The 25780-nt window shown below is 46.5% G+C and overlaps 1 long non-coding RNA gene across 1 annotated transcript in view; it reads right to left on the bottom strand.

The window, feature by feature from the left end:
- The window catches only part of LOC309518600, a 56342-nt gene extending 39070 nt beyond the window's left edge, over positions 1 to 17272 (bottom strand). Inside the window, exon 1 of the long non-coding RNA XR_014213543.1 lies at positions 17174 to 17272. This is a non-coding gene — a long non-coding RNA (uncharacterized lncRNA). The remainder of the gene's footprint in view (positions 1 to 17173) is intronic.
- Between the last annotated feature and the right edge of the window lie 8508 nt (positions 17273 to 25780).

The raw sequence follows: 25780 nt of genomic DNA, 5'->3' as shown, positions 1-25780 counted from the left end.
ACACATCCACTGCCAGGGACTCAGTTACAACTCTGAGCAATTTTAGTACCAAATTTGTGATCATTCAGGCATCCAATTCACATTCATTCAAGACAAAAGCACACTAATGGTACATTGTGGGCAAGCCCTTAGCTACATGGCATCTAACTCGGCCATGAAGTTGTTTCTTCTTTTGTTCAACCCAATGAAGTTGCTAGCCTTTACTACATAATGCAGCAAGGAGTTTCACTGCTCATTTGTGTACCATGCAAGAAAAACCTACTTTGGTTTTATACTTGTTTCTTGTGAATGACATGTTAGTGTGTGTTCATGTTTTGGAACTCTGGCTGATCTTAAGAAATAACCAGAAATATTTGTTATTCCATTAAATTGTTTTACCCGGAAAAATATTCTTGGCCATTTCCAAATCTTATGGAATAAGGGCATTTGTGTGCATGGTTCTTATTTGTTTGTTTGTTTTAACAGACTTGTGTGAAGGTCACATGTTAAATCAGTGGCAGGAAACCTCTGGCCCATGCATCTAAATAGGCCTCTCCCTCACACACAGTTGGGCCCACGGGGCTATTTTGGCCAAGCTATGCACAGGACATCACGTGTAGCAGAGCACGTAAAAATCAGACTGGATCAAAAGAGAGTGTGTAGACACTGTGCAAAGCTGGATGGGTACTGCTTTGCAAGCTCTGGCAATGCAGGCTGGTCTCCAGGACATGCATTGATTTTTTTTGCAAAAAGTATTTTTCCTAATGTTTATAATATTAATAATGCCTTTTGGATGTTATTTCCACTAATATAGGCATGCTTTTGCACAACCTACCTTAGTATATGCGTTTTTGTAAGCGTTACTTAGCTGGAAAATTCACTGTGAAAGCCTCTCCTCCTTGCAGAAGGGAGGAGTTGTGAGCAGGAGCCGTTTTCTGTGTTGGCAGGGGGTGTTTCGGCCTTTCAACGGATCACCCACCCACCCTCCCTCTAGTTCATTGCTCGGTTCTTGACCTTGCTATGGACCTGTGGTTGGTCACCTTGGTTGGTCAAGGGGCCTGGTAGGAATTTTTATCCAACTGGCAAATTGGCACCGGCCACTTGGTTTTTTGCCTACTTCGTAGCAAATCGTCACAACTTTTTGGTATTGGCAGTTAGGCATTGTAATATGTTTGTGTATTGGAGGGCAGGGTGTGGCCATCGCCTACCCCTCCACTTTATGGGTATTCCGGTAAAGGAATCCGGCGGTCGTGGATCCTGTCCAACGCCCTTGCTAGTGGCTAGGGCCATGGCACGACCCCCGGTGACATCAGGGGGAGCTTTCAGTTGTATTTGCATCAACAGACTCCTCCCACCGGTGGTTAACCCTTGATAGACTCACCCCTCCCTGAGGGGGTGGAGTCACTTGCTGTTGTTTATCCAATGCCTAAGCCAACACCTCTCACATGCTGTAATCAATAAAGTTGTGGCCTTTTTTAGCCCATTAACCTTATATACCGTGTCCATGTGTCTTTCTTATTCTCAAGAGGGTGGTGGGTCCTTGAATCATAAATTAGGAGAAGTGTGAATTTCTAAGGGTGACTGTGTTTTGGTTTGTGGGTTGTTTCAGGAAGCATGTATTTAGGTAGCTTCACTTTTAAATGTGAACTGAATCCATTTTCTTCCCCATCCCTACCAGGGCTTTTTTCAACTGCAGCTCACTGGAACTCAGTTCTGGCCCCTCTCAGATGGGTGCCACTGCCATTGTAAGAGAACAAGCAAGATGTTCATGGTGAGTTCCAGCACCTCTTTTTCTAGCAAAATAGCACCCCCTTTCCTTCGCCCCACAGCTCTGTCCTCCTTTACCTCCTCCCCACTCCATGCTGGTCTGATCTTTTCTTGCTAGGTTAGCACCAGCAAGTCAGCTGAGCTTTCTGAAACTCTGTATTGATCTCACTTTGATGCCCTCCAATAAAACACATTGACAGAAACTATTTGTGTCGGCCGAGACCTGTATGTTACAGCAAACCTCTATGGCATGTATAAAGAGAGGTTAAGCAGCCTGCCCGTAAACTCACATGATTAGCTCTTTCAGTTAAGCACACCAGCTTCATTCAATCCACCGCCATGATTAGGATCGGAAGCGATTTCCTGTCTCTCCCACTTGTGGCGTTTATAGTAATAGTTCAGCTTGCAAGAAAGATGGCAGAGGAAACGAGAGCAGGGAAGAGAGCAGCAGGTTCTCAGTTAGATGCCCTCCTGTTTCGTGCTGGGCATTGTTGGTGGTGCAATGGCAAGAGGGTCCCCAAAACTGCCATTGGCGTTTGCTGCTGATTGTATTTCTCACTTTTCCAAATTAGATCCTGAAAATGCTGTAACGATTCTTGCAGGAGGGTTTTTGCAAAAACTTTGCCAAATGGCCTCCAGGCCTCAGCCAAGCTCAGAATTTGGTCCCAGGCAGACAGGGGTCCAAGGAGCTTAGAGGCAGATGATGGGATAAAATATGGGATGATGTTCGGGTTCTGCATCAAGCAGACAAGAAGGGTAAAGTGAGGCAGAATGCAAGTGTTTGTGCAATTTAGGGATGGGAAGAACTGCCAATTTCAATTCTCTCAGTTGCTCTTTTTTCCAGTCTCAAATTCAGTTCTCTGTGTTTCTGCAGCAATTTGCGAGATGTGTGGTTGTGGTTTTGTTTTTTTAAATCATGTGAAAATTCATCAGCATTTTAGTGCAGACTTCTAATGAACACATAATAAACACATTTCTGCAAGCAATTTTTTGTAATACAGTGCCTTTTGGTATGTTATTTTTACTAATATATATATTTTTATGCCCACATTTCCATAATATATGGATTTTTAAAACTCTGGGTGGAAAACTGCAGCACAAAGAATACCTGTGTCTCAGTTCACATTATTGTTTCGGATAAAGTGAACAGCGTAGATTCACCTTTAAATGTGAACTGAATCAAATTGCTCCCCCATCCCTAAACCCTACTCAGAAACAACTTACATCTACTCATAAGGCATCTTGAGAACTCACTTCACTTCCAACTGCAAAGCGGCCAAAAGTGGAGCGAGTCGATCAATTGCAGGTTGAGTTGCACTTGTGGTAAAATCACCAACCATTTCACCACAGGAACAACTCGGCTGACTTTTGCCATACCAATGTACTTACTTATTACATTTATAAACATCTTTCCACCCAAGAACTCAAGGTGGAATACAGAGTTCTCCACCTCCCCATTTTATCCTCACAACAAGCCTGTGGAGTCGGTTAGGCTGATAGACTGTGACTGCCTCAAGGTCAACCAACGAGCTTTATGGCTGACCGGGGATTTGAACCCTGGTTTCCCAGGTTCTAATTTCTTGAATAGCAGTATTAAAGCCCAAACTACACATTATGTGGAGACATGGAGACACGGCAATTCACCTCTCCCTTTTTGGGCAGGGGGACGGCGACCCGATTAGCATAGCATCCTTGTGTTAAGAGTTTCCTGACTTGCCACAAGCAACAAAACAGAAAAGAAAAATTGCTATGATTTACAGGGCAGGTGTAGGTTGGCAGAACCCACACATCACCCCTTAATCTGAAGCCTGAGCTTAATTCAGAAGACAGTTGGGCTTCCCTAACTTTGGGGTCCTTTTGCCTTTCCCCAGCACAGTTATTTGCTTTGCACATTTCCTAAGCTTTGTGATTCTCCAATACAGCACATATGAATGAAGCTATTCAGGAAAACGAATGGTGCTGCAGCCCCCTTGTATATCCATTTTAGCCAGCAGGAGCAAAATGAGAGGCCTGTTCCATGCAGATATTGAACCTCGTGAAACTACAGCAAAGTTGCTGTGTGTATTTGTTGACAGAGCTTGGCTTAAAAAGGTAAAGGGACCCCTGACAGTTAAGTCCAGTCACGAACGACTCTAGGGCTGCGGCGCTCAGTGCCCACCTGAGAAAAGCTGCATCCTGCATGTCCCAGTGGCGACATTCTGTTACCCTGTCGTGGGTGGATGCGGGTGAATTTCAGCAGGGGCTTACTACAATCAAGTGGTATAAAATAAAGATATAAAAGAAATAAGCAACCAAGAGTGGGAGGGGAGAGTTGGCAGGATCCCTGTCCAGAAGGAATTCCACAGCTTAGGGGCTGCCACAGAGAATATCCTCTGCCAGACCACCACCCCCTTCAACTTCTAAGAGTACTGGAACTAGAAACACAGAATTGTAGAGTTGGAAGGGACCTTGAGAGTCATCTAGTCTAATTCCTTGCAATGCAGGAATCTCAACATGCTGTCTCCCATCCAATCTGAAACCATACCAGACCCTGCTTAGCATTGCAAATGTCCTAGCAGTTTCTTTTTTTAAAAAAAAAATTGCTGCTCCACTAGGAGGGCTTACTCTGTTGATCTTCACCCTCAAGAAGATCTGCATGGAAAGAGGTGGCCTTTTGAGAATCTTGGAATGATTTCTATAAGGAGCATGCGGGAGGGGGCTGTCCCATAGACCCCACCCAAAAGCTACTGACCACAAGCAGCATCATAAATTTGTCAGGTGACCCGGCCTGTTAGTGACGCTTATTTATTTAATTGATCCTCCCCTGCCCCTCCCATGCTCGGGGGGGGGGGAGAGGTTACAAGCCAATAAAGCACAATGGCAACATAACCCGTCGGAAAGGTCGCCTGGTTCAGTATGCACAAGGGCTGCAACTTCCTGTGCTCTGGAGCTGGGAGTGGCGGACCCTCTGCTGGCTGTGCCCACCCTTAGTGCGTCAGTCGCAAAGCTCCCCGCTGCTCGTGGCCAGATGACCCCCAGTGGAAGGAAATTTCTGGGGCTTATCGAGACAAACACAAAAGGCTTCTCGGGAAATCCAGTCCAGAGCTGTCGGATGGGCATCATACTTTGACGGACGGTCACACTGCTGTACAACATGTGGAGGAGGAAATGCTTTTATGCTCACCCCCAGCTCCCATTTTCAAATTACGATGTAAGCATTCATCAAAACAGAGCTGTTTCCCTGGGGCTGGGCATCCACCGTTTCCTTCTCTTCTGTGCTTCCTTCTGTTTTTCCGGAAGGCTGTTCTGGTCCAGGATAGCACAAAACAGGTACAGACGGAGAAAAGGAAGTGAGGGAGGCAGCTCCCTCCGCAGCCCCATAGTCCCTCTCCATCTGCCTCACCTGAATCAGCAGCAGTGTTATTGCCAGAGGGTGGTACATCTCAATGCACCCGTGGCATTCGCCCCTTCTTGGGAGCTACATAATCACTGGAAAGAAGTGTGTATGCGGGCAGAATAGTTTTGGATCCTGCCACATCTGCAGTGCATTTCATGATGCAACAAGACCCAGCTCGCTTCTGCATCACCTGTTCGTTGAACATTCACCCTGGTTTGTTCGCACCAAGTTTGTGGGGCAGGTAGACAACACTGCCTCAAGCAGTTGTAATCCTACCTTTTCCCATCGCATTGCCCCGTCACTTTTCTTATTGCAAGAAATCCAATTGGGGCGCAAAGCACAAGGGTGCTAACACCACTTTAGTAGGGTAACCTGAATTTGCCAGTACAGTGGTACCTTTGGTTACGTACTTAATTAGTTCCGGATGTCCGTTCTTAACCTGAAACTGTTCTTAACCTGAAGCACCACTTTAGCTAATGGGGCCTCCTACTGCTGCTGCGTGATTTCTGTTCTCATCCTGAAGCAAAGTTCTTAACCCGAGGTACTATTTCTGGGTTAACGGAGTCTGTAACCTGAAGCGTATGTAACCTGAAGTGTATGTAACCCGAGGTACCACTGTATGTGAGTGAATCTCACCCGGAAAGGGTAATGGTTTATAGGCCTTTGTAGGCTTCAAATGCAAGGAATTGTATTGCAAGGCGACAGGGGTGCAAACTTGATTAAAATACTTGGGGTGGGGAGCAAGTAAGCCCCGCCCCACACAATCGATCACACGACATGGAGCACATACGCCATTGGAATGGCTATGCCCATCAACTTGGGGGGGCGGCTCCCTCAAATATTTCAGGCTCCTATGCAAGGCGAGATCCTATAGACAGCTCTGACCAGTACTCTTTCTGGCTACACTTCATGGTGTCTCTCACTTGATGCACTTGAAACTTAGCCCCAAAGTGGGACTTGATACTGAGTACATAGGTATAGGTATGGATCCAGCTGCAAGTGTTTTTGCCTCTGGAGAAGTGCTAAGCTTGGAAACCAGAGGCCTTTCTCCTGGGCATAGTTGGCCAATCGGTGCTAAAGAAGGATAGAACTTTTTTTATGTATGCTACAGCAGCAGCAAGAATTCTCATCGCAAAGCATTGGAAGACACAAGACCTACCCACCTTGGAAGAATGGCAGATGCAACTAATAGACTATATGGAAATGGCGGAAATGACTGGCAGAATCCGAGACCAGGGAGAAGAGTCGGTGGAAGAAGATTGGAGGAAATTTAAAACTTATTTACAGAAATATTGTAAAATTTTTGAATGCTGATGACATTGAAATGAATTGAAGGGGTTCTAGCAACAAGGTAAAATGTAAGATGGGATTAATAACAGATAAACTAATAGGATATGAATTTGCTGAACCAATTCTTAAAAGGGATACAAAAAAGGGAGGCGTGAGGAAGTCAAGAAAATAAGTTAACTAAAGATGAGAAACCAAAAAAGAGGGAGTTTTGTTTTCTTTTATATGTGTTTTTTCTTCTTTTTATTTGTGTTTAATGTTTGTATTTTTGTATTTTGTAATTTTGTATTTTTCTGTTTTTGTATTTTTCTGAACTTTTCTATTGATAAAACTTAATAAAATATTAATGGAAAAAAGAAGAAGTGCTAAGCTTGGTTGGCTGTGCTTCAGTAAGTGTGAATTAGGTTAAGTCCACCTTTAAATGTGAGCTGAATCAAATTTCTCCACTTTCACTTACCTGGATGACAGAGTGAGTAGGCACACAGGTAACCTGATCACACAGTCTTCCTTGGTATAGTGAGGGATGTGCTTCTGTTTAAATTGCAGTGATTATTTGTAAATTTCCCCTGATGCATATAAATTAGCACATGCAAATATTATGCCAGTCTGTGTCATCTATTGCCTGGTTTTGCGGGGGCTGGGTGGCAAGGCATATGTATCTGCCTAAGACAATGCGCTCCCTCTCTCAGTGGGCAGTGTAGCACTGAAGGAGGTTTACTCATTTTTATTTAAACAAAATATATACCACTTAACTACAATAATCTCTACGTGGTTTTATAAGGATACAAAAAAGAAGAAAATCAGTTAAAACTAAAATCAAACTTCATTTAAAATACCTGCCAGAATTTTTTAAAAAAAGTATTCAGTAGGCACTGGAAGTTCACTATGTAGGGGGATTTTCTGACATCAAGTGGAAAGGACTTCCATAAAATTGAGCCTGCAATACTACACACATAGCGGGTGGTTTGTGTCTCAGTGATGCTGATTCCTTCCAACTCTACAGCTCTATGATTCTATTAGTTCAATAAGCATGAAAGAGCAGGCGATTCAGAACCCAGGGCAAAAGATCCACAGTTCAGGCCCCCTTGCCCATGCCTTAACAATGTGATTGTCAGGATGTTGTCAGTGGCTCCCAGCTGGCTGCCCAGGTAAGACAAAGAAAAGTTTCTTACCGTCCTTTTTTATTTCAATCTTTACAGAGAGAGGCTAAAGAACCCAGCCTCTTGGATAATGGCATTATCCTGGGTGAATCTCCACCCCCATCTCTTCCACTTCCTAATTCATCACTTCTATGGGTGCTGCTACGTGCCCTCTGTCTTTGAGCTCTTTGCTCTCCTACTTTCAAGGTTCGCCGGGTTCTGGGAGATGGAGGGTCTGGGATGCTTTCTAATGACAACGTGTCAGCTGGGTGTTGCTCTGGCTCTCCCATGATTTACAAGCTTTCCCCATCATCCGCCTCTGAGCTGCTACCTCCTTCAAACCCTGGTTGTAAATCTATACTGTCTTCCTCTTCCTCCTTCCTGGAAGGGTGAGGATTGGGGGGAGGGTCTCCACCGTTCCTCCCCTGCCCAGTCCCTGACAGTCATTGGCTATGCTGGCTGGGCCAGTTAAACAAATACAGTGGTACCTCAGGTTAAGTACTTAATTCGTCCCGGAGGTCCGTACTTAACCTGAAACTGTTCTTAACCTGAAGCACCACTTTAGCTAATGGGGCCTCCTGCTGCTGCTGCGCCACCGGAGCCCAATTTCTGTTCTCATCATGAAGCAAAGTTCTTAATCTGAAGCACTATTTCTGGGATAGCGGAGTCTGTAACCTGAAGCGTATGTAACCTGAAGTACCACTGTAACCTGTTCTGGTTTCCTAAGCTATATCATGGACTTCCCCAGCTCAGTGTGATTATCTGTAGATTATGACCTACTGGTGTGCGTGTAGATATGAAAGAAAGCATCAGTTTCCATTCCAGTCCATGTCCATCACCTGCAGCAGTGTTTCTGTTCCACTGCAGTTTGGCTTAGATTGAGAGGAATTCCACATCATACTATTCTGTTCGTTCCACCAGCACAAACACTACAGTGTGGCAAATGGAACAATCACCTCTGTCTCCCCACACCACTCCCATGCTGTTCTAGGGGTTCCCTATCGTCCCCCCATGAGCCAATAAGTGGGGTGGGGTGGGGTGGGGTGGAAAAGGCGGGGAAGTCATGTTGTGTTAGAGGGACTCATTGTCTTGGCTCCCGCTGCACCAGCTCCCTGGACCTACCTTATTCATCTCACTGTCCACTGTGGCAGAAAATGTATGTAATTGATTATGCAATTAATTGCGTTATTTTTATGTCATTGCACGCTATTCATCATGATGCAAATGAAACATAATGCAAATGAGGCGAGAAGCCATCCATTACGTACCATTTGCAGACTGAAAGAACAACAGCAGAGAATACCGAGAGCATCTGCTGGATTGACTTCCGTTCCAGACAGGGGACAAGTAAGCACACATTGGTGATTTCCACTCCCATTTCCATTTCCGTTAGAATTCTCCAACAGCTCTACCTGTTTACATACACACACTCTTTGTGCCCTCCAAAATTACAGTAGTATAAGTGAGGAGGCTGAGAAATGTGAGATTTTCAGAAGCGGGGTTAAAAAAAACCCCAACATTTCAGGAGCCAGGCTGAACAAGGATATGTAATTGAACATGGAAAGAGTGAATCATCCTGGGCTGCATCCTGACACACCACTTGGGGTGACACCTGGCAGTGCTTTTTACTGATCTTCCATATTATTATTATTTTTAAAAGCACTTGGCTAGTTGCCAGTCTGGGGAAAAAATAGGCAATTGGACACATGCCCACGCCACCTCCGAAAGAGGTATTTTACTGATTTTTCTCTCCCCCAAATACTATATTTTAAAAGTCTAATTCTTCATTTGTTTGTTGTTTGTTAAAAAACTGACCTTTAATGTGAGCAGTGGGAACCTAGTGCTCTCAGTGAGTCCAAGAGTGGCGAGTATTTGGCCCCCTAGATGTTCCTGAACTCCCATCATCCCTGGCCATGGGCCATGCTGGCTAGAGAGCCAGTGTGGTATAGTGGTTAAGAGCAGTAGACTCGTAATCTGGGGAACCGGGTTCGTGTCTCCGCTCCTCCACATGCAGCTGCTGGGTGACCTTGGGCCAGTCACACTTCTTTGAAGTCTCTCAGCCCCACTCACCTCACAGAGTGTTTGTTGTGGGGGAGGAAGGGAAAGGAGAATGTTAGCCGCTTTGAGACTCCTTAAAAGGAGTGAAAGGCGGGATATCAAATCCAAACTACTACTACTACTACTACTACTACTACTCTTCTTCTTCTTCTTCTTCTTCTTCTTCTTCTTCTTCTTCTTCTTCTTCCTGGACTAGAACTCATGGGCATGTGGGGCTGGTCAGCATGGGAAGGTAGCCTATCTAGGAGAAGGAAAACTCTGATCCTAAATCTCTGCTCGCTTAGGGGTTACCTTTGGGAGAAGAAAAGTGTCAGAGACACAGCCCACAGAGAGGAATCGGCAGAGGGGGAGGAAGAGGCAGAGGAAAACAGAAGGCTGCCTGTCACTTCTCAAAGCAACACTGAGATGCAGGAGCAGGAGGCAGGTGGTAGTAAGGTGTTATGTACTGAGTTGAATAGGATCCAAACTGCAGCAGTCTGATTGGTCCTAGAACAATAGGATTCAGAATGCAGCAGTCTGATTGGTCCAAGAACAATGCAGCAGTATGATTGGTTGGCAGGAACAACCCAATCATGCTCCAGATATAAGTGAATCCACAACCTGATTGGCTTACAGTAGAATTCCAGAACTAACCAATCATGTGCAGCCCATTGTGTAAATAATGTATATAAAGCAGAGACTTTGAGGGGACTTTCATTCATTCCTCCTCACCACTATGAGCTGAATAAAGAGCATGAAATCACTTTGCGACTCTGAGTATATTTCATAAGGGGTTGGATTCAACTCCAGAGAAGGAGGAATTGGCTGCCCCTGAGTCTCCCTGAAGTAGGAGGTGGAGCAAGCGAAGGAAGACCAGCTGGAAGTGGGGGCGGGCTCAGCAAATATCTGGCCTTGGAAGGGGCCAGAGGCTAGTTGAGTCAACTGACTCCGATAGTGAAGAATGAGCTGTGGGAGGCTCTGTTTGCCGTAAGCCTGTAATTGCCAAGTAAAGCTAAAGAAGTTAAACTGCCAGCTTGCTGTGTCGTTTGTGAGAGATGTGCTAAACCTAACAAAAAGGCTGAGTAAACCCTACACAAATCTGGAGGGTTGTATGGTGCCTTGTATACCTCCTTCCAGCAAATCCTGCAGCCAAACTGGTGCCAAACGTATTGGTCTGCTTTCCTTTGGACCACATCAGTGAGTCCAAGAGTGGGGAATATTTGGCCTCTAGATGTTCCTGAACATCATTCCTGGCCATGGCCCATGCTGACTAGAGGTGAAGTCTACAACATTTGGAGGGCCAAAGTTTCCCCTTCCCCATCATAAAAAAGCACCATTAGTGGGGAAATCATTGGAGCTGCAGGACCAGGAAAAGAGATGAGGAGAAACTGGATTCTGTTTGCATTTAAAGGTAAACCTACCTAACTGGTACTTTCCAAAACAATTCAAGAACCAAAATGTCATCCTCTGAATTTTGCAGTGCAGTTTTCCAGCCAAGCAGTGTATAAAATTATATACAATATGCAAGGATAAAGTGTGCATAAACAGGCATACATTAGTGAAAATAAAATGTAAAAATGAACTATATTGGGGAAAATTGCTTTGCAAATGTGTATAGTAGGGTAATGGCATACAAAAGACATGTGTATTATTGGGAGAAATTCACACTAAAAGGCTGATGCAAATGATGCTGTAAATGGTGAATTTTCATGCAGATATTTCTGTTTTATTGCAGTGATAGAGACATGTGGAATTGAAGGTTGGGAAAATGAAAAAATGAGAGAAACCAAAATTGACAGACTTGGGCTACCCGAATTCACTTCTCTGCACCTGGTTCAGTTGTTTTGCTCCTTCCTGCTACCTTCTGGGACCCCATAAATCCTTGCCTACTTTGCAATTAGGACACCAGTGCCAGCCTTCTTTGAGCTGTGCTACATCATGCAGTTTCTGCTTCTGCTGAATAATGTTTATGTCTAAATCCAAATTGGAAAGATTTGTCAGCTCAGACTTCTTGGTATCTCTGTACGCATCTGAACACGAGGATTTAGATGGGAATTTCACCGAGACTCTATCTTTTTATCAGACTGGAACCAAACCTCAGGGATGAATCTGGATCCTGACATCACAAGCTCAAATGAATCTTGCTGACAGCAAGAAGCCATTTGCTCCTGCAAGAGACGCCACCCATCAGCCTTGAGATTCGTCCAAAAGTGAGAGGGAGTTGAGGATGGGAGCAGGATAGGGCGGTACATGAGGGTTAGTAAACACATGGTCCATAGACTCCGAGGAAGGCAGGGCAAAGGTGCATCAGAGGGCGTAACTTCATATTTCAACCTCTGCTTTGAAAAAAGTCAGCAATAGCCCTGCTAACTAGAGCTGCAACAACAGGTTAGATTAATTTAAACACTCTCAATAGATGAAGAGGGTGCTCCAGTTAACTGGGCAGCAGATATATCAGTAGAGAGATTTTCATGAGTTTGCTAGAAAGGGGTTGGTTTCTTGCAGAACGACTGGTGAGATTATGAGTGTTACTGTCGAGTTCTTGCCAGGGGCGCCTGGTTCCTCCGAACCATGTTGTCTAATAGTCTGTATCACTGCCAGGTTTAATAAGTCTAATGAGTGCTGGCTGGGTAAGCTTACTCCCTGGAGTGCAGGCTGAGACTTGCTCTCTAGCCTAAAGACTTCTGAGCCAGTTTTTCTAGCAGGAACAGGAGGAAAGAATTTATACGTCTCATGCTGAGCCTTTTTTAACATCTCTCCCCGCCCAGTTGTTCCACGTGCTCCTCGTAAATTCAGTAAACTGATTTAAACAATGAAGCAGTCTCTAAGAAGTTCCATATATGGTATAAAATTTAGGTTCTATTTCCCTTTTAGTACAACATTTGCTCTAGACCAGGGGTCTGCAACCTTTAAGACAAAAAGAGCCACTTGGACCCGTTTCCGAAGAAAAAACAACAACTGGGAGCCGCAAAACCATTGCGACATTTAAAACAAATATAACACTGTGAACGGCTTACTGTGCTTGACTATTTCCTGAGCGGCTACAAAACTAGCATATGTTGTGGAATTTGCAGACTTCACCCAATTCTTGAAATTATTTTTGCTCCTATCAACCTTCCTCATAAGTTCTGCAATGGCTTTTCGTCTCTCATCTCCATCTGGATATTTTTCAGCAAAGGCTATGTGTTTATTGTGGAAATGTCTTGCAATATTTGACTTTTTGTTGTTTGCAAATTTCTCACCATATATTAAGCATACTGGTAAACCAGTCTTGTCAGTAGAGAAGGCAAATGATTCTGTCCATGTATCATTAAACATTCTGTTTTCTTCAGAAATTTTTCTTTTCTTGCCTTTATCCATGGCTGGCCTATCGGGGGTCCAAAAGAGGGACGTAACTAGAAATCAGAGGGCCCCATAGCAAAATTTGCTATGTCCAATAATCAATGCCCCAAAATGCCATAGAAAATTAATCAGGGCCCCAGTGTACCATAAATCATAATCAGTGCCTGATGTAAATAATAATTAATAATGAGGGCCCAATGTCATCCTCGTCATTTTAAAATAACTTTTTTTGACACTTTTTTATTATTTTTTTGTTTGACCCCTCAGAATTACTCCTCATAGAAATAAACGTTAAATTAACAAGTTACCTTTTTTTGAGTGTGTGTTCTTCACTCCCCTTCAAAACAGTGACCAGCTTACATGCCCCCTTTCAATGCAGCCTGCTTACAGCCCTCAACCAAAATGGCCGCTCCCGCGACTCCCACGTGCGCCCACAAAGATGGCACCGACGATTTTCCCTTATCGGTGCCCTTTAAAGAAATGGCCGTCGCAGCTTCAACCCACGCCTAGAGGAGGCTAGAGAGGGAGAAAAGCGGGGGGGGGGGAGGAAAGCAGCGAGGACGGCAGAGAAGGACTGCCGGGAGTGGAATCCCACACACCGCGAGGGGAAGGAAGGGAGAGGGTGCGAGCTGGAACGGGGCAAAGAGGGCGGTCCCCGGTCGTGCCTGGCCTTAAATGGGCTAGGCCACGCCTCCCCGGCCCCGCCGATTGGCGGGCAGGGTTGCAGGGACGCCCGGGGATTCCCCTGTTCTCGCGGGGGCAAAAGGCCAGCCCCCGCGAGTGGAGTGTGGGAGGGGTTAGCTCGCAACCCCGTCTCCTCTCTAGCTCGGAAATGGCTTTGCGGAAAATGCGCCTCCTCCCCTCGCCTCCGCCCCGGAGCCGCGGCAAAGGCGTTAAAGAGCCGCATGCGGCTCCGGAGCCGCAGGTTGCCGACCCCTGCTCTAGACCAAGGATGGGGAAGCTGTGCGTTCCCTCAGATGTTATTGGACTCCAACTCCCATCAGCCCTGGCCGGCACAGACAATGCTCAAGGATGATGGGAGTTTGAGTCCAGCAACACCTGGAGGTACCATATTGCCTGTCCATGGATTTGAGAGCAACTTGGTTGCAGTGAAGGAATATATTCACATATTCTTTAAAAATCAAATAGATTACTGTTCCAGGGTGCTGATACTGCTATTTAATTTTTGTATAGTCTGTTGCATATTTATATGCTGCAAATCCACCCTGAGTGTTCCACGAGTAGAAGAATGAGCTACAAATAAGCTAATAATTAATACTGTTAATATGGAGACAGCCCAGCCTCCGGTGAACTGAATTTAAAACAAAGTGAGGGTATTGTGTTGTGGGAGAAAATCTTGCTTATTAAGAAAAGTGGTATTTAAACACTCCTAAAGTGTATGTGGTACATCTGGGAGCTAAAAATGTAACATTAAATATAAAATTAAAGCTTTGGGTGAATCACAAAAGGCTGGGGTGAACACAAAAACCAAGGGATGGGTTGGCAGGGAGAGAGAAATATGATGTAACCATGCAATGTGGAACACTCTGCCCACTGTTAGATCTGTCTTTGCCCACCATCAGATGCAGCTCCAAACTGACTGTTCCCATTGGTCACTTGCCCTTCAAAGGAAAAAATCTCCCCCACCCGTGCACTAAGGTCTTTGCCAGTGCTGCTGCTACACTTCCTTTAGAGGGTGATGGAGGTTGTTGAACCTTGCACCTTGGATCGAGGCAGGTGGGGTTGGGGAGCTTCTGAGTTGTGTTTTGCCAGGCCTCAATCTGAACGGTGCATCTGAAACTGGCCAGTGCACAGGGGACAATTAAGAGAGAGCTGAGAGCAGCAGCAACAGTGAGCTTCACAAGATCTGACATTTATATGTGCACAGGAGTGGCATCTGCACTGACATTCAATACGATGAGAATCATAACCGGCTATCGATCCTTTCTGCTTCGGGGCCTGAGCAGCCTGCCAGCTGGGTTAAGGCAGGAAATTTCCCCTGTAGGTTAGGATTCTACAATTAGGTGCATTATTGGAACTTTATGCCTTCCTCTGCTATTTCCTGCACTGGCTGGCTGCTGGAGACAGAATTCTGGGCTAGATGGAATGTGGGTCTGCTCAGCCCAGCTGGTTTTATGTTCTAATTCAAAATTTATAACTCTCTGCAGAAAGCTCCACACAGCAAATATCTTTTGCTGCCCTTCTGATAGAGCAAGACGAGAGCACAGCTACCCACTCAGCAAATGCCTAGGAAGTAGCCTAGACAATGGGGGGCCTGTGGCCCTCCAGATGTTGTTGGACTCCAACACACATCTGCATTGGGAAAAGGCTGCCACTTAGTGATAGAACATCAGCAATCCCTGCTTGAAACCCTTGAGAGGTTCTGCCAGTCAGTATCAATGGTAAAGGTAAAGGGACCCCTAACCGTCCAGTTGTGGCCGACTCTGGGGTTGCGGCGCTCATCTCGCTTTAGTGGCCGAGGGAGCCGGCGTACAGCTTCCAGGTCTTGTGGCCAGCATGACTATGCTGCTTCTGGTGAACCAGAGCAGCGCACAGAAATGCCGTTTACCTTCCCGCCAGAGCAGTACCTATTTATCTACTTGCACTTTGACGTGCTTTCGAACTGCTAGGTCGGCAGGAGCAGGGACTGAGCAACGGGAGCTCATCCCTTCATGGGGATTCGAACCGCCGACCTTCTTATCAGCAAGCCTTAGGCTCTGTGGTTTAGACCACAGCGCCACCCGCGTACAGAGCTATTATTATTATTATTTAGTATTTATTAAATTTATATGCCACCTTCACCCCAGGATCCCAGGGCAGTTTACAATAGAGAAACACAAAAGGACATAACAAATGAAACAACAATGAACACCCCTACACAAACAAAGTTTAAAAAGCTATAGATTGCTTAATTAGCCAAAGGCCTGGGAGAAAAGGAATGTTTTTCTTGGCACCTAAATATATGCAATGAAGGTGCGAGGTGAGTCTCCCTGGGGAGAGTATTCCATAAACAGGGAGCCACCACAGAAAAGGCTTGTTCTCGTGGCGCCACCCTCTGGACCTCACATGGAGTGGGCACATGTACAAGGGAAATCATTTGTGATTTGTAAAAGAAGGAACAACCTCAGGGGCATGCGCTATCAGTACAATGATGGCATCTGTTTCAACGGTCTCTAACTTGTGGGATAAAAATAGTTGCCACATCCACACCATCGATTCAAAGCACAGTGCTGCCCACAAAGAATCCTGAGGACTGTTGTTTGTTAACGGTGCTTGGAATTGTAGCTCTGTGAGGAGTAAACTGCAGTTCCTGGGATTCTTTGGGGGAAGCCATGACTGCTAAAATGGTATGAATATAAAATGGATGGTGCAGATGTCTTTTATTGTATTCTGCATTGGCGGAGAATTTGGGGGTGTTGTTTATAGGCTCTCTTGAGCTGTAAAGGTGTCAGCACCCCCTCTTATGGCTCCCTAGAACATGAGTCGGCAAACTAAGGCCCGGGGGCCGGATCCAGCCCAATCGCCTTCTAAATCTGGCCTGCGGACGGTCCGGGAATCAGCGTGTTTTTACATGAGTAGAATGTGTCCTTTTATTTAAAATGCATCTCTGCGTTATTTGTGGGGCATAGGAATTTGTTCATTTCCCCCAAAAAAATATAGTCCGGCCCCCCTGCTGAAAAACTTTACTGACCCCTGCCCTAGAAGTTAAATCTCTGAGTAGGATTGGAGGCATTACCGCATGTGCGGTAATGTCATAGGTAGGTGATCTTGTGCCCCTGGCCGAACCATCCAGATTACGCCCCCTAGCCACAGACAAATTACAGTGGTGCCTCGCAAGATGAAAAGAATCCGTTCTGTGATTCTCTTCGTCTAGCGTTTTTTTCGTCTTGCGAAGCAAGCCCATTGACGGATTAGCGGATTAGCGCTATTAGCGGCTTTTAGCGGCTTTTAGCGGCTTTTAGCGGGTTTAGCGGCTTATCGGATCAGCTGATAAGCGGCTTAGTGGCTTAGAAAAAGGGGGGAGGGGGGGAAACCCGCAGGAACTCGCAAGACATTTTCGTCTTGCGAAGCAAGCCCATAGGAGATTCGTTTTGCGAAGCACCTCCAAAACGGAAAACACTTTCGTCTAGCGAGTTTTCCGTCTTGCGAGGCATTCGTCTTGCGGGGCACCACTGTAGATCTTCCTCCCAAGTAGACCCGGCAGCCCCAGCTCCCCAGCAAGTAGACCAGAGAGCACTCGCCCCACCCAGCCACCCAAGCAACACAGTAGACCTGGAGGCACCAATGGGGTCATAGACCGGTAGACTGTGCAAAGCTTCCAGCCCCTCCGCCAGGTAGACCAGTGGTTTAACCCACAGTGCCACCTGCGTCCCTATTTATGGACATATTTTTAGCCAATGGGGGGGGGCTTGCCTGCGCCCCTGGGAGGGCCCTTCCTTGCCACCCCCTAGCTATGGCCCTGGGTGCCTGAACAGTAAAGCACCATAGTGAACCCAGCTGGCCTGCCTTTTCACATGCTGCAGCTGGTGAGGATCACCTTGAATATGTGTTTGGATATATTATGGGACCAGCTATTGTAGAGTGAAGTAAACGGCTGTAGATCAGGCCAACAGAAGCCTTAAGAAATATATAAACGGACTGCCAGGCTGTGATCCTCACATAACTGTATTAAGGGTGTTTCATGGGGCTGCCCTTGAAGACGATCTGGAGATTGTAGTTAGTGCAGGATGCAGTTGCTAAGTTGTGCAGCTCAATGGGACCATTTCTCACCAGTCCTAAAAGTGCCACACCATCTGCCAGTGACCTATCAAGCCCAATTCAAGGTATCATTACAAAGCCCTAACGGTTTGGGGCCCAAGTACCTAAAGGAGCGACACCCCAATACCAACCATCTCAGGCCCTTCGGTTGGCAAGGGAGTCCATTGGCAGTGCTACTCACGAGAGTTGCCCAGTTGGCATTGACCCATGACATGGCCTTCTTGGTGGTGGTTCCCCAGTTGTGCGATGCCCTCCCTGGTGAGGTGCGTCTTTCTCCCTCATTACTGACTGTCAGGAGAAGTGCAAAAGCATTCCTGCTTACTCAGACATTTGACGGCTGAAAGTCACTGTTCCTGCCAACCTTGAAATTAGCGTCTGCAAGGTATGTGGTGGCTTTTTTAAAAAAAGATATGTGTTCTAAATGTTTTAGATGGCTTTTCATTGCTTTAAATATGTTTTCATTTTATTTTAAATTGTATTTGTCAGAGCTGCCACCCAGTCCCAGCTCACATAGGACCAAGTCCGCCAGCGTTCACTTTATAAGAGTCTTTATTAAGTTACAGGTTTCATTTCCGAACTGCAGCGTGCAGCTCTACACCTTCTGCCCTAGGTCGGCGAAGACCCGTCTGAGTCCCCGCCTCTTGCACACCAGCTTAATACCCTAGCCTTGCTCCACCTCCTTCGCCTCTCCCTACGTCTCTGGGTCCTTCTGCCCCCCTGGGCCTCCTCCCTTCTACTCTCCTCTGACGCTGACCCCCCTGATCCTTCTGCCTCCTTGCGGCGGGCTTTGGGACCTGGCTCACTCTCCGGGCTGCTTACTGCTCCAGCTTCCGCTGCATTTGAACTTGGCGCGCGCGCCCAACTCTCTACTTTCCTCTTAACCGTTGCCTCGCTCTCTGAGGAGGGCGTGACCACCCCTGACTCGTGCCCTCCCTCCTGCTGACAGCCTCCGGAACCCGATGCCTGGCTACCTTCCTCCCTGCTGCTCTCAGTCTTGAGCGTGGGTCCCGACTTCCAGCTGCTGCCGCCCTCAGTTATGAGCGTGGGTCCCGACTTCCAGCTGCTACTCTCTGAATCTCCTCTGTTCCCTTCCTCCTGGGGTGTCCCCCCGGATCCCCCCCTTGCTCTGCTCACTGGGGCTCCCTTTTGGGAGTCCTCTGACTCACTGCTTAGGCTTGGAGATCTCGGGTCGTCATCATCACTCATTTTCCCTTCGGATTCCTCCCCCTCGCTCTCTGCTTCCTCCCTTCTCTGCGTCTCTGCTCCTGAACCCCTGACAGTATTGCACTGACATTTTTGATGTTTGCTGCCCTGGGAAAGAAATTTAATACAAAAAAATATACAAGTGTTCCTTTTTTCAGCTCTAAGGCTTTTTTTTTTTAGGGGGGAGGGCTTCTTTGCTTGTGCCAGGTGGAGGCTAAAGTCTTGCAATTGTACCTATTGGCCAGGGCACTCAGGCATACCCACCATGGCAGACAGTCACTGCCAGGGCTGTCTTAAGCACATGCGGCACCAGGGTGCAAAGATCCGCCCAGCCCCCCCCCCCCCGGTTGCCCAGTCCCGGGGCAAAGGTGGGCAGAGCTGGCTGGCAGCCTCAGTGTCTTGCTGGCTTGGTTGCCCCCGAACTCATGGCGCAGAGCCACCTGCAACAGAAGAGCCTGCTGCAGCGCTCCAACCGATGGGCGGGCTCTTCCCCAGACTCAACTCTTGGCCTGGCACCCCTGAGAGCCCGGCGCCCAGGTACCCCACACCCAGCGGCGTAGCGTGGGTTGTCAGCACCCGGGGCAAGGCAAGTAATTTGCGCCCCCTAACCCCTAACCTGCCGCCGCTGCCAGCTTCTTCTTGCTGCTGCCTGGTGTGGTCTGGTGTGGTTCTCTCCTGCGCTCAGCGCTGCGCTGGGCAGCCGCTGCACTGTCCCTCCCCCATATAATACCTCTCTCTCTCTCCGCACCGCACACCTGCCCCCCCCCCACAGTGGGCGGCGACCCAGCGGCTCGGATCAGATTCGCACAGCCAGCACTGCAGTGAGAGAGAGTGAGTGAGCCAGGTAGCGGCAGAGAGCTGCAAGTGCGAGCGCGCCCTCCCCCAGATGTTGCGCCCTGTGCGGCCGGCCCCCCTGCACCCCCCACGCTACGCCACTGCCCACATCCCTAACGCTTATGGGTAAGACAGCCCTGGCCACTGCTGCCCACGCTCCCTTTTGCTTTCTGCTCTCTTTCAAGACACTGCTCTTCTTCAGACCAAATCACAGAGAAGATATACAATCATTGCTTCGGCTGACAAGCCAATCGATGCACCTCATGCAAAATCATGCTTTCTTCCACTAATAAATATTGATCCTCGCCCCCCTCTTTTTGCACCATGCAACTCTGCAATAAAGAGCAGGTTAAGCAGCTGCCGGACTTAACTGCCTCCATCGTCCTCTGCTTGCTTCCTGGCTGGCTTCGTTTATTTGTTTCCATCCCATTTATGAATCGCTTCCGATAAAGGGTCTCAGACCAATTTCGCAATAAACAGCATTTTGTCCCAGGAAATGTGAGGCTGGGCTTATTAGATGGATGGTGCTCAGAGCGCAGATGATGGCTGCAGCTTTGTAGATCCAAATACTGTAGAAACATTCAGAAAAGCTGGACCCAAGCTACACATTAAACATACAAACTTATACAAATCATTTGGCCCATCTAGTTCCAGTCTTGTCTACCCCAGCGGTTCTCACCACTCTGGTGCAGCAGGAGAGGATGGCAAGTTTGGCATCAAGAGTCAAGGACAATCAAAGAAACATTTAAACATCTCAGTGTAGTATAGTATAGTATCATATTTTTTAAAGAATATTGATAGATAGCAATTGTGTTCCATATTATAAATCAAGCACTGTTTGGCCTTGTTTCTTTTTGTTTTCCAATGTACAGTAGTACCTCGAGTTAAGAACTTAATTCGTTCCGGAGGTCTGTTCTTAACCTGAAACAGTTCTTAACCTGAAGCTAATGGGACTTCCCGCTGCTGCCGCGCCACCGGAGCACAATTTCTGTTCTCATCCTGAAGCAAAGTTCTTAACCTGAGGTCTATTTCTGGGTTAGCGGAGCCTGTAACCTGAAGTATCTGTAACCTGAAGCGTCTGTAACCCGAGGTACCACTGTATTTCTTATCAATAAAAAAATTGGTGTGCTGTGAGCAAATTTTTATTCTGAAAGGTGCAGCCCAGAGAAAAAGGCTTGAGAACCATTGGTCTTCCCTCACTGGCAATGTTTCTGTGGGTTTTCAGTCTAGAGCCTACCTGGAGATGCAGGTGAGAGAGACACCAGCAGCAGCGACTAAGGTGGTCTGGGCATGCTGAAGCCTATGGGGTTGCCACCGGTAGCTACAGTACATTAGGGTTGCCATACGTCCATAACATCCTGGATATAGGCGGTATTCGGACCTCGTAAGCAGCATCTGGGCAAAAATCACTGGAATGTCCGGTAAGATCTGGGCGTATGGCAGTCCATGTTGATAGTGTAGATTTTGGCAAATTTCATTCAAAAGAGCTCAAAAACACTTTAAAAAAAGATTTAGCCTAGAAGATGGATCCCATTTTATAGTTAGGAGGTGGCCAGCCAGGCACATGCATGATTCAAGCTGCTCAGCTTATACTATCCACTTTAAAATACTGTTTATCCTTAATCCTTTCCGAACTTCTTCCCAAATCAGTGGATGGTATTGAACCACGTTCTACTCAGTGGAAATTGATGAGCCTAACTTAGTTATGCCTATTAACTTGCATGGGTCTACTCTGAGTAGGACTAGCACTGAATACTGCCTGATGTGTTCTGCATCAGGGCTGCGGCAACCCCCACTGTATTGCCATAGTTATGACAGCACTGTGTGTTTAAAAGTGAGTTTAAAATGCAAAACTGCGCTTGTTTAGAATCTTTCCTTATTAACCAAACTGTTTTTCATTTGTTTGGGGGGGCAAGCATATCAGGAATGCAGAGACACGTTGTAAAGTACGGGGTGGAGGGAGAAGAGAATTGTGAAATATCTGCTTTGCAACTGAAATAGGACACATAGATGTCTAACCCCTGCCCCACCCCCCACCCAAGAAGACCATTTAGTCCTGGGTCTAAGATTTCCAACTGCACCAGTGTGCAAAAACAGCTGTGATTAATTAAAAGGTGGTTTCTGTGTTGCCGACATCACCCTCCCAACCATCCAGCTCACTTTCTGTTTGGGCTCCAGTTGGCTTTCGTTCTGTATGGAAAGAGCTAAACCAAACCCAACAATATTAGTTTAGATTTACACTGAATGCGTCATAGGCAGAATTCATATCTCTGCTCTTCCACGGTGGGAACAGTGCCTCTTAAGGAGATGCTTAGTCATTCTCAGAAGTTGCTCTAAGTCCATCTCAGAAGGTCGTTTAGAGACAGGAAGGCCTTGGTTAACCCCAGCAATGTTATAGTGACACGATAGGTCTACGGCCATATGAGAGTCCTCATTGTCGAGCAGGGGAAAGTGGAATCCCTGCTGAAGACCACACAGAATTAATGATTTGGGGGAAGCAAAAAGCCAAAGCCAAATTGCAGTTAGGTAGCTCCATATACTGAGGAGTTTGGGTCAAAGCGATTTTGTCTGTTTCTTCTGGCAGCCTAGTCTGGGACAATTTATGCAGAGAAATATTCTTATGGGGCTTCTGCGGGGTGGGGGTGGGGTGGAGGATTGGCTTTCAAGCTGTTTCTTGGGAAGGTTTCTGGCTCCGAGGAAAGAAAGATGAATTTCACACTCGTCTCTGATTGGCACTTGGCAACTTGTCCTTCTCAGATGCCTGGGGACCTAGAGAGTCAAAACCACACATCTAAGGACTGTTTGTTTTTCAGGGAAGTAAGGGTGTCTTGGCATTGAAACCAGGTTTTTCTGCTTATATCTGTGGCTGGAGTCATTGTTCCATAGTTCAAGGAGAGACTTTAGGGGTAGATAAATCAGTAAATTTTGATTTTTCTGATTTTTCTCAGCTTCTCATTTTTGCAATCCTAAATTTGGTTCTCCACATTAGCTGCACAAAGCTTAGGTAGTGGTTAGATTTTGTCCAGTCTCTATTGAGCATTCATTCTGATTTGATTATGGGGCATTTACATGTCTTCCAGTTAATCATTTGTTCATCCCACACTTTTCAATACATTCCAAGCTGCAAAAAAGTAACAGTTTCTATTTTTTCCTTCCTTGATTTGTTGTACTAGAATGATAGTTCTTTAATCAATTGTAAGTGCAGGAGCTGAAAGTTCCAGTATATACTTAAATCCCTCAAGCAGGATGCTAACAGTCTAGAGCAGCCTTTCTCAACCTGTGGGTCCCCAGATGTTGTTGAACTACAACTCCCATCACCCCTAGCTAGCAAGGCCAGAGCTCAGGGATGATGGGAGTTGTAGTTCAACAACATCTGGGGACCCAAGGTTGAGAACCGCTGGTCTAGAGGCACCCCAAGATGCAACTTTGGCCTGATCCAGCAGAGCTCTTCATGCACCCAATTGACTCATTCTCATTGACTCTATGAATAATAGAATCATATAATTGTAGAGTTGGAAGGGATCATGAGAGACATCTAGTCCAACCTCCTACAATGCAGAAGTCTCAACCCACAGTCCCCCATCCAATTTCAGACAATACCAGATCCTGCTTAGCTTTGCAAATGCGCTAGCAGTTTTATTGCTGCAGCACTAGGAGGCCTACAAAGAATGCAAGGCATTTGAAAACCAGGAGGAATTGATCTGGGTGAGGGCCACAGCGGATGACCATGGGCAAAGTCTTTGTGATATTGGGGAGGGGGTTTCATAGAATCATAAAATTGTCAAGTGGGAATGTGCCCCCTAGGGTCATCTAGTCGAACCACCTGTGGAAGAATCCTATGCAGGAATCTCAACTGAAACATCCAGGAGAAAGGGCCACCCAACCTTTGATTAAAAACCTCCAAGGAGAGTCCACAACTTCCCGAGAGAGTCTTTTCTGCTACTGAACAGCTGTTACCATCAGAAAGTTCCTCATGATGTTTAGTAGGAATTTCCTTTCTTGTAACTTGAATCCACTGGTTTGAGAACTACCCCCTGGAGCAGGAGAAAACAAGCCTTCTCCATCTTCTATGTCCCAACCCTCTTGATATGTGAAGATGGCTATCATATATCCTCTCGGTCTTCCCTTTTCCAGGCTAAACATGCCCACAGAAGGGCTGCAGTGAGTTGACTGTGGCTGCAGTGAGAGGCTTCAATACCTGCTAGCGAGTCAGCTAGAGAGCATTCTCCTGCCAGGGAGGACCCTTTCCCTACAGGAGAGGTGCCAGGGGAGAAATCTGATAGTGAGATGGCTTCAGCATCTCCACCTCTTTTGCCACGGACATGGAGATACCATTGTGAGCAGACCTCATCTGTTCAACATATTTGAAGGAGTCCCCATTTCCTTGCCCAGTCCCAAGATTTGACCTCTTGCCATGCCAATAGACATCCCCTCTCCTTGCACTTCATAAGCAGGGTGCAGAGGGTGTGTTGCTTGTTGGGTCAATGTATTAGCAATACCTAGACATGTGCCATAGAACTGTGCTGCGCCTTATTACTTTGCAACCTGCAGCCCTATGTTTGGGCATTGCACTGAGTTTCTAAATAAGCAATCTGGTAATGGGGATTGTTTCAGTTCCTAGTCTGATGTGGGGAACCATGGCAGATACAACCCAGTGATTCTTCAGAAATAACATATCCCATTGCAGTGGAAATGAAAGTGATGGGTTTGATTTCTCCCTGTTCCCTTCCTCGCAGATGCCCTCATTCAGATGAGATTTCCTGGCTTCTTAAACTGCAATTTCTCCATGACCTCCAAACTGAGGATCTGTGGCTTACAAACCAGACTTGCAAACCAGGATCACTGGTGTCTATTGACTTATCACTTGTCAAAATACTATTATTATTATTATTATTATTATTATTATTATTATTATTAATACCCCGCCCATCTGGCTGGGTTTCCCCAGCCACTCTGGGCAGCTTCCAACAAAACACTAAAATACAATAACCTATTAAACATTAAAAACTTCCCTAAACAGGGCTGCCTTCAGATGTCTTCTAAAAGTTTGGTAGTTATTTTTCTCTATGACATCTGGTGGGAGGGCATTCCACAGGGTGGGTGCCACTACCGAGAAGACCCTCTGCCTGGTTCTCTGTAACTTGGCTTCTTGCAGCGAGGGAACCGCCAGAAGGCCCTCAGCGCTGGACCTTAGTGTCCAGGCAGAGTGATGGAGGTGGAGATGCTCCTTCAGGTATACTGGACCGAGGCCGTTTAGGGCTTTAAAGGTCAGCACCAACACTTTTTGTCATGCTTAATTCCAGTAAACTCTGAAGATGATGCCAAGAGACTAAAACACTCAGGCAGATGTGGTGGTCCTCATGTGCCAAAGATGTCAAATCTTGCAATCTTGCAAGAGCTGCAGTCACAACCAACTGGAAAGGTCCATCCAATATTGCCAAGTGGTTTAGATGTCTCAGGAATCACTCGATTATTGAAAAATCCACTAATAAAATAAAGAAGGCAATGGGGCAGGCCAAGAAAAGAAGTACTACACACTACCCGGTTCCTTTTTCTAGATTACATATATCACTCATCGTTACAGACTCAACATAAAATATTTTTAAATCTTCTGTAGGCCTGCAACACAAGGTCTGGTGGCAATGGAAAAACTAACATTTTTTCAGTTACGTCTGCAGTGAAACAGTCAGCCCTTGGAATCTGTGTGTGACTGCCCCATGTGGTGAACCACTGAACTGCAGGTAGCAGGCCTTTTGGCAGGTAACCTTCTGCTCTGCCTATGGTTGGCCATTGGATCTTTCTGTGCAGGCAGGAATATAAAAGGGCTTTCAGTTCCAGCTTTGCATTGCTTGTGAGCGCTGCTGTGTCTCTGTATTTGCAGTTGTTCTTCCAGCCCTGACTCATGGTTGGTTAATTCAGCCCATTTCCTGGTTTGGCGTCAGGTCCCGATTTCCTCTTTGGTTCTTGCTCCCGTCCAGCAGCTGTGCGTGTGACCTTGATGTGATCTCCTAATCCAACGACTCTCCCAGATTAGCCACTGATTTATACAGCTTCTTCC

This window comes from Podarcis vaucheri, assembly GCF_965113315.1.
Source record: "Podarcis vaucheri genome assembly, chromosome: 14".
In the NCBI taxonomy this organism is placed as follows: Eukaryota; Metazoa; Chordata; class Lepidosauria; order Squamata; family Lacertidae; genus Podarcis; species Podarcis vaucheri.
The sequence above is the reverse complement of the archived record's forward strand: the minus strand, read 5'-3'. Positions and strand labels throughout refer to the sequence as shown.